General features: G+C 38.2%; 1 pseudogene; it reads right to left on the bottom strand.

The window, feature by feature from the left end:
• Nucleotides 1-7,043: 7,043 nt before the first annotated feature.
• On the bottom strand, nt 7,044-7,162 carry LOC112480751 (annotated as a pseudogene).
• Nucleotides 7,163-7,608: the final 446 nt, after the last annotated feature.

The following is a 7,608-nucleotide window of genomic DNA, read 5'->3' as shown; positions in this document are numbered from 1 at the left end:
GAAGATGAGTTGTGAAATGTTGCGTCCTTGTCTTGTTCCTGATATTAAGGAAACCACTTTTAGCCTTTCCCCATTGAGTACAATGTTAGCTGTAGGTTTGTCATATATGCCTTTATTATGTTGAGGTATGTTCCCTATTACCACTTTGCTGAGATTTTTTTTATCACAAATCGATGCTAGATTTTGTTGAATGCTTTTTCTGCATCTATTGACATAATCATATGGTTTTTATCTTTCAATTTATTAATGTGGTGTATCATATTAATCGATTCGCGAGTATAGTACCAACCTTGCATTCCAGGAATAAATACAACTTGATCATGGTATATGATATTTTTAATGTATTCCTAAATTCAGTTTGCTAATATTTTGTTGAGGATTTTTGCATCAATGTTCATAAAAGCTATAGGCCTATAGTTTTCTTTTTTTGTAATGTCTTTGTCTGGTTTTGAAGTCAAGGTAATGTTGGCCTCATAAAAGGAGTTAGGGAGCCTTTCTTCTTCTTAAATTTTTTGGAATAGTTTGAGAAGAATAGGTGTTCATTCTTCTTTAAATGTTTGGTAAAATTTGCTATGAAGCCATCTGGTTCAGGACTTTTTTGGGGGGGAGTTTTTGATTACCGATTCTATTTTACTGGTGGTAATCGATCAGTTCAGATTTTCTTTTTCTTCTTGACTCATTCTTGAGAGGTTGTATGTTGCTAGGAATGTGTCCATTTCTTCCAGAGTTTTCAATTTGTTGGCATATAATTGCTCATAGTATTTTCTTATGATCCTTTGTATTAATGTGGAATCTGCAGTTATTTCTCCTCTCATTTCTGATTTTATTTTTTGAGTCCCCTCTCTTTTACCCTTGAGTCTGGCTAAGGGTCTGTCAATTTTCTTTATCCTTTCAAAGAACCAGCTCTTGTTTCCATTAATCTTTTGTATTGTTTCTCTAGACTCTATTTTGTTTATTTCTGCTCTGATCATTATTATTTCCTTTCTTCTTATTCACTTTGAGCTTTGTTTGCTGTTCATTTTCTGTATTGCTTATTTGAGCTTTTTCTTGTTTCTTGAGGTAGACCTGTATTGCTATGAATTTCCCTCTTAGGACTGCTTTCGCTATGTCCTACAGATTTTGAGTCATTGTGTTTTCATTTTCATTTGTTTCTAGGTATCTTTTGATATCTTCCTTGATCTCATTAATAACCCATTCATTGATTAGTTGCATAATATTTAGCCTCCATGTGTTTGCGCATTTTTTTTTCTTGTAGTTCATTTCTAGTTTCATACCATTGTGATTGGAGAAGATGGTTGATATGATTTCGTACTTCTTAAATTTATTGAGACTTGTTTTGTGTCTTAACATGTGGTCTATCCTGGAAAATGTTCCACGTGCACTTGAGAAGAATGTATATTTTGCTGCTTTAGGGTCAAATGCTCTGAAAATATCTAGTAAATCCACCTGGTCTAGTGTGTCTTTCAGGCCCATTGTTTTCTTGTTGATTTTTTGTCTGGAAGATCTGTCCATTGGTGTCAATGGATGTTAAAGTCTCCTTTTATGAATGTATTACTATTGATCTCTCCTTTTATGTCAGTCAATAATTACTTTATGTATGTAGATGCTCCTATGTTGGGTGTATATCTGTTTACTAGGGTTATGTCCTCTCAATTTATTGATCACTTTATTGTTATGTAATGCCCTTCTTTGTCTCTTATTAAAACTTTTGTTTTAAAATCTGTTTTATCTCATATAAGTATGACTATCCTGACTTTATTTTCATTTCCATTTGCGTGAAATATCTTTTTCCACCCAATTACTTTCAGTCTGTGAGTTTCATTTGATCTGAAGTGGACCTCTTGTAGACAGCATATGCATGGGTCTTGTTTTCTTATCCATTTGGCTACCCTATGTCCTTTGATTGGAGCATTTAATATATTTACATGTAAAGTGATTACTGATGGGTACATAGTTACTGCCATTTTATTATTCCTATTTGGTTTTTCTTTTTTACACCTTCTCTTTTTACAGAAGTTCCTTTAACATTTCTCGTAATATTGGCTTGTTGGTCATGAATTCCTTAAGCTTTTCCCTGTCTGAGAAGCTTTCTTTTTTCATCCATTTTAGTTGAAATCCTTGCTGGTTAGAGTATTTGTAGTTATAGAGTCTTATTTTTCATAACTTTGAATATTTCTTGCCAGTCCCTTCTGGCCTGCAAAATTTATATTGAAAAATCAGCAGACATTATTAAGGGAGTATCCTTGTAAATAACTAGCTGCCTTCTTCTTGCTGCATTTAAGATTCTCTCTCTGTCTTTGACCTTTGACATTTTAATTATAATATGTCTTGGTGTGCACCTGTTTGAATTCCTCTTGTTTGAGACTCTTTGTGCTTCCTGAACTTGTATGTCTAATTCCTTTGCCAGGTTAGGAAAGTTTTCTGTCATTATTTCCTCAAATAGATTCTCAATCCCTTGCTCTCCTTCCTTTCCTTCAGGTACTCCTATGATCTGGATATTGTTACGCTTCATGTTACCCCAGAGATATCTTAAACTATCTTCATTTTTTAAAATTCTTTTTTGATTTTTGTTGTTCTGATTGGGTGTATTCTGCTTTCTTGTCTTCCAGTTTTCTGATTTGATCTTCTGCTTCATCCAACCTACTGTTGAATCTTTCTAGTGTATTCTTCATTTTATTTATTGCATTCTTCATTTCTGTCTAGTTCTTTTTTATGCTTATTATCTCTCTGTTGAGGTTCTCATTGTGCTCATCCATTCTCCTCCTATGAGCATTTTTATAACCATTATTTTGAACTCTGTCTCTGGTAGGTTGCTTGCCTCCATTTCATTTAGCTTATTTTCTGGAGTTTCTCCTGTTGTTTCATTTGTGGCATGTTTCTTTGTTTTCTCATTTTATTAGCCTCTCTGTGTTCATTTTTATATATGTTAGAAATATTTGTTTTGTCTCTCAACCTTGGCCAGATGACCTAATATGGAAGATGTCCTATGTGGCCCAGTAGCACACTCTCCCTGATCCCCTTTGCTGGGGCTTCTGGACTTGATCTTTGAGTGTGTTATGTGTCATCTTCTGTTGTTTCCAAGCCTTTTGTTATTGTTAGCACATCAGTGGATGGGATTAATGCTCAGGCTAACTATTTGTGAGAATTGACTGTACCCACAGAGTAAGAGTTGCTATATGGGAGCTGACCCCACTGAGTGGGATTTGCCCTAGCAGGCTTGTGTACTTTTTGCAACCACTCTTTGTACGTACAGCTAATGGGGCTAGTCAGGAGTCGCTCTGTTGTGGTCTGGTGGCTGCCTCCAGATGAGTTGGTTTTATGGCACCTTGAAAGGAGCTGCACAGCAGGCCAAGGTTAACCACTGCTTTTGATTGCTCAGGGCTACCTGGTGGGAGCTACAAAATGATCCACAGATGGTTGTTGCCTATGCTGGATCTATAGGTAAGTGGAAGAGACAATGGTCCAGTTATCCCCTGTCCCTGACCTAGGGAAGTTTAGCAGAGGGACCAGTGCTCCTCCAGGTCTTACCCTGCCTGTCGGTTGCCCATAAGTCTCTGAAATTGGAAGAGCTTCTCGATGATATGTAGGTTGAGTGGTGCAGGGAATCCGGAATCTCCTGGGTCTATTGAGCAAATTTCCCCCACCACTAAAGTGTTAGTTTACATGCCAGCACTGTCTCTGTGGTTTCCTGTACAAGTTTCCAATTGTAGCAAGGACAGCTGCTGCCCACCTTGGGCCTGAATGTGCCACCCCAGGGTAGGGACAGCTGCCTATCATCAGCATGCAGTGGGCACTTTGTATATTGGATGAGGCAGCAGCTCAAGGAATCAAGATCCATTGGGCCGATAGCACAGAACATGCAGTTTCTGTGTCTGCATGTTCCCACAGTAGTCACAGATCACATGAAGACAAGCTGCTATCTGGGTCCCACAGTCCCCTGTAATCCCTTCAAGAGATATTGCAGCTCGTACAGACAGCAGTGGTCTGCCCACAGCTGTTTTCCCCGAAATGTGCTCACTGCGCTGGCCACGGTTTGTTGCCTACATAGAATGCACAACCCCAGAGAAAAGCAGGGGCAGGGGAGGCTGCCTGTCAATGGGCTGCAGACACTTTGTGGCTTGGGTGAAGCAGGATCTCAGGGAGACAGGGGCCATCAGGTAAATACATCCTCAGTTTTGCTGCAACTTCTATGCTTAGGTATTAGTGCTGTAGTTACAGATGACAGTGAGACCAACTGCCGTCTGCAATCCCCTGCAATTTCCCCACAAACTATTGCAGCTCTTGCAGACAGCAGAGCCTATAACTGATTTTCCTGCAGTTCCTGCCCTGTGCTATCCAAAGTTTGTAGCCTGTGAGGATTGGGAGACCTGGAGTGAGGGGCAGGGTGGTGGCAGTTAACTGTCAATGGGCCACCTGGGGCAATTTGTAGGTTGGGTGGGGTGGGGTCTCAGAGAGACAATGGCAGCAGATCAACACAGCCTTGGTCTTGCTGCAACTTTGGTAACCGTTTGTGTATTCCCACAAAAGTCCCAGACCACCACAAGACCAGCTGCTTTCTGGGACTGGCCCACAGATCCCCAAGATCCACCCAGGTTCCTGATGGCAGAAGTGATCTGCCTGAAACTGTCTCCGAGATGGTTGCTGACAGAACTGGCTGCCAGCTCTGACTGTCTGGCCCTGAATCAGGGCAGGGTGTGGCAGCCATCCAGGAACAAAAGTCTCTGTGATCTGCAGGTTGAGTGGGGCAAGCCAGAGCTTCTTATGGGAGGGGTCTATGCGGTCCAGTTGATAGGTCTGTAGATTGCCTGGCAGAGGGTTGGATTAAGGCACAATGGTGGCTGCCCTTCCAGCCCTCATTCTGGGGCTTGGTAATGCAGACTTTCTAGGTATAAATCCTGCTGGAGCCTCTGACCCACTGCCGGTGTCCTAGGTGAGAGTCCACAGTCAGAAAGCCTGTACATGAGTCCTTCAAAGGGTTTCAGTCTCATTCTGTCTCACCTAGGTGGCTGGAATCCCCTCTGGTTTCTACTGTCAAAGTTTTTGGACTCTCCTCTTCCCTGGGCTGGGACCTTGGGCTGGGGAGCCCCAAGATGAGACCAGGTCCCCCCTTTCCTTCAGGGGAGCCTCTGCAGCCTCGTTCTCCCTCTTAGTAATCCTCTGTCACCAGTGGGTGTGGGTCCAGCCTGATTTGCGATTTTGCTCTTCCTACTGGCTTCCAAGTGGCTCCTCCTTTGTATTATCAGACTTAATGCGTTATGACTAGCTGGACTTCAGGTGATTGTCCATGTTGATTATTTTATAATTCGGTTGTAATTTTAACGCAGACCTGGGAGGAGATGAACTCTTCTTTTACTTAGTCTGCCATCTTCTGCCCAAGACCTGGTTTATACGATTTAAGTAACATCTCTATCACTGAGGAGGAGATAAGAAATATATTACAGAGTTCCTTTATCTCCATTGTTCCTTGTTGAAGTTGATAATGAGAAGCACTCACATATGTGCCTATAGTAATGTATCTGATAAATAAGTGCTTGAATATGTTTGCAAGTATTTTAATTATTCATGTATATCATAAAATACATACTGTTTAAAGTGTTCTCGATTTCTGTAAGTGCTATTTGTACAAGATATCTCATGTAGCTTTTATCTCAAAACTATTTTTATATCTATCTTTTTTGAGATATGTATATATAGTTTGCTGCTTCTTACTGCTGCATAGTAGTCTATAGTGTGTAACTATCATATATTGCTTCCTTTTTTTCTCTATGTATTAGATTTAGCTATGTTTCAATTCACTGCTATCACAGACAATTCCATAATTAACATCCTACACATATTACCTGGATAAAATATAAAATTATTTCTCTGAGACATTTACAAAAATTATTGTGTCATATGGCATAGCTCAAACTCCATTCTAACTTCCTTCTTTTATACTTTTCGACTATACTTTTTCAGAGTCTAGAAGCTATGGACTATGTTTACAGAATCCCATCCAGTTAGAGTTTTAGATTTGCATTAAGTTCTGCTAGTTATAAGCACTCAGATGAGATTTGGAAAGTACCAATAAGTCAGAAGGCCCTGACTCTTGTCTGTTTTCTACTGACACACTATGCAGGTCATTTTTTTCTTTGGGCCTTTATTAATAAAAGAAAGGAATGAATGACATTGTGTAATATTCCTCTGCTTCTAATTTTTCCTGATTATTGTGAATATGAAAGTGGATTTTTTTGTGTGTAAAGAGAATTTTACAGTAAGTATGGAATACATATGGGCATTGCTAAGGGTCCTGCAGTATAGCATTGCCCTAAACAAACTATGTCCTGCCAAATTGTAGGTTTAAAATTTTCATTTATCATCATTTGTGTAATGATAGATTAATCACTTGGGAGAAAAGTTGCATTAAACAAGGTCTTAGAAACTAATCACTAAAATCATAGTGCCACTGTGTTAATTTAAAATAGGACATATAAAATAATACTTGAGTTTGCAGTTACCCCCTCTAGGCAAAGTTGTATGGGAAGTCAAATTAAAATCGGAATATTGCTTCATACTAGATAATCATAACAAGGTTTGGGGATAAGTTGTACAATCTTTATGACTAATGCCCTCAAGCCATGAACATTGGATGCATATATCACCTCTATACTGATAAATCTTCTATATATCCTCTTGACTTGTTTTTATGAGTGTGGTCAGCTTCCACCCTGGACAGTGATGGACACACACTACCAATTTGGTCTCATTGGATTGTTAGACATTTAAAAGTTATGTGCAAATCATCTTCCTTTCATAATACATTCTGTCTTCTGAAGAAATAGCTGTCATATACATACTAAAACATGAGATATTTTTAGTTAAAATCATGATTCAAATAGAATCCTTATAACTCAAAAGATCCTAAAGAGCATAATCAGTTTCCCTTTAATTAATATTGGGTGTTTATTCCTTCTATATGCTTGGAAATGTGCCAGGGAAATTCTAGGTGTTTAAAATTTGTTTGTTTGTTTGTTTGTTTGTTTGTTTGTTTGTTTGTTTTTAAATGCTTACAGCACCTGGTATTCTTAGGTGGTCTCCCATCCACATACTAACCAGGCCCGACCCTGCTTAGCTTCTGAGATCAGACAAGATCCGGCACATTTTGGGTGGTATGGCCGTAAACTTAATATTTGTTTAATGACTGAACTTATGATTCCTTTTTTTTAAACCAGATTACTGAATTTTTCACTAACATTCACTATTGTATTTATTTAGACTAGTTTTATTTTTTATAAGTAGTTTTAACTTTAGACATTTGGATAATTTCTAGTAGCTCCATGTACCATATTAAAATGAGATTTTACTTTGGCAATATATAAGGCAATAGAATTAGAATAAATGGTGTCCAATGTTATTAAAAATAAAAATTCTTAGCACTTTATAAAGACTAGTTATAAATACATGAAATGATTTGAAGCCATTTATATTTACATAGTCAAATTAGCTTTGGTAATATAAAATTAAATTATTTTGGTACATCTTTTCTAACATTTTATATCATTGATATAAATGAATCTTCTCAAACTCTGGAATAGATATTTAAATCATAGCTTTGAATGGAGCATAATT

The sequence above is a fragment of the Pteropus alecto genome, unplaced genomic scaffold (genome assembly GCF_000325575.1).
Source record: "Pteropus alecto unplaced genomic scaffold, ASM32557v1 scaffold20, whole genome shotgun sequence".
In the NCBI taxonomy this organism is placed as follows: domain Eukaryota; kingdom Metazoa; phylum Chordata; class Mammalia; order Chiroptera; family Pteropodidae; genus Pteropus; species Pteropus alecto.
Note: the sequence above shows the minus strand (reverse complement) of the source record. Positions and strands in the feature narration are given on the sequence as shown.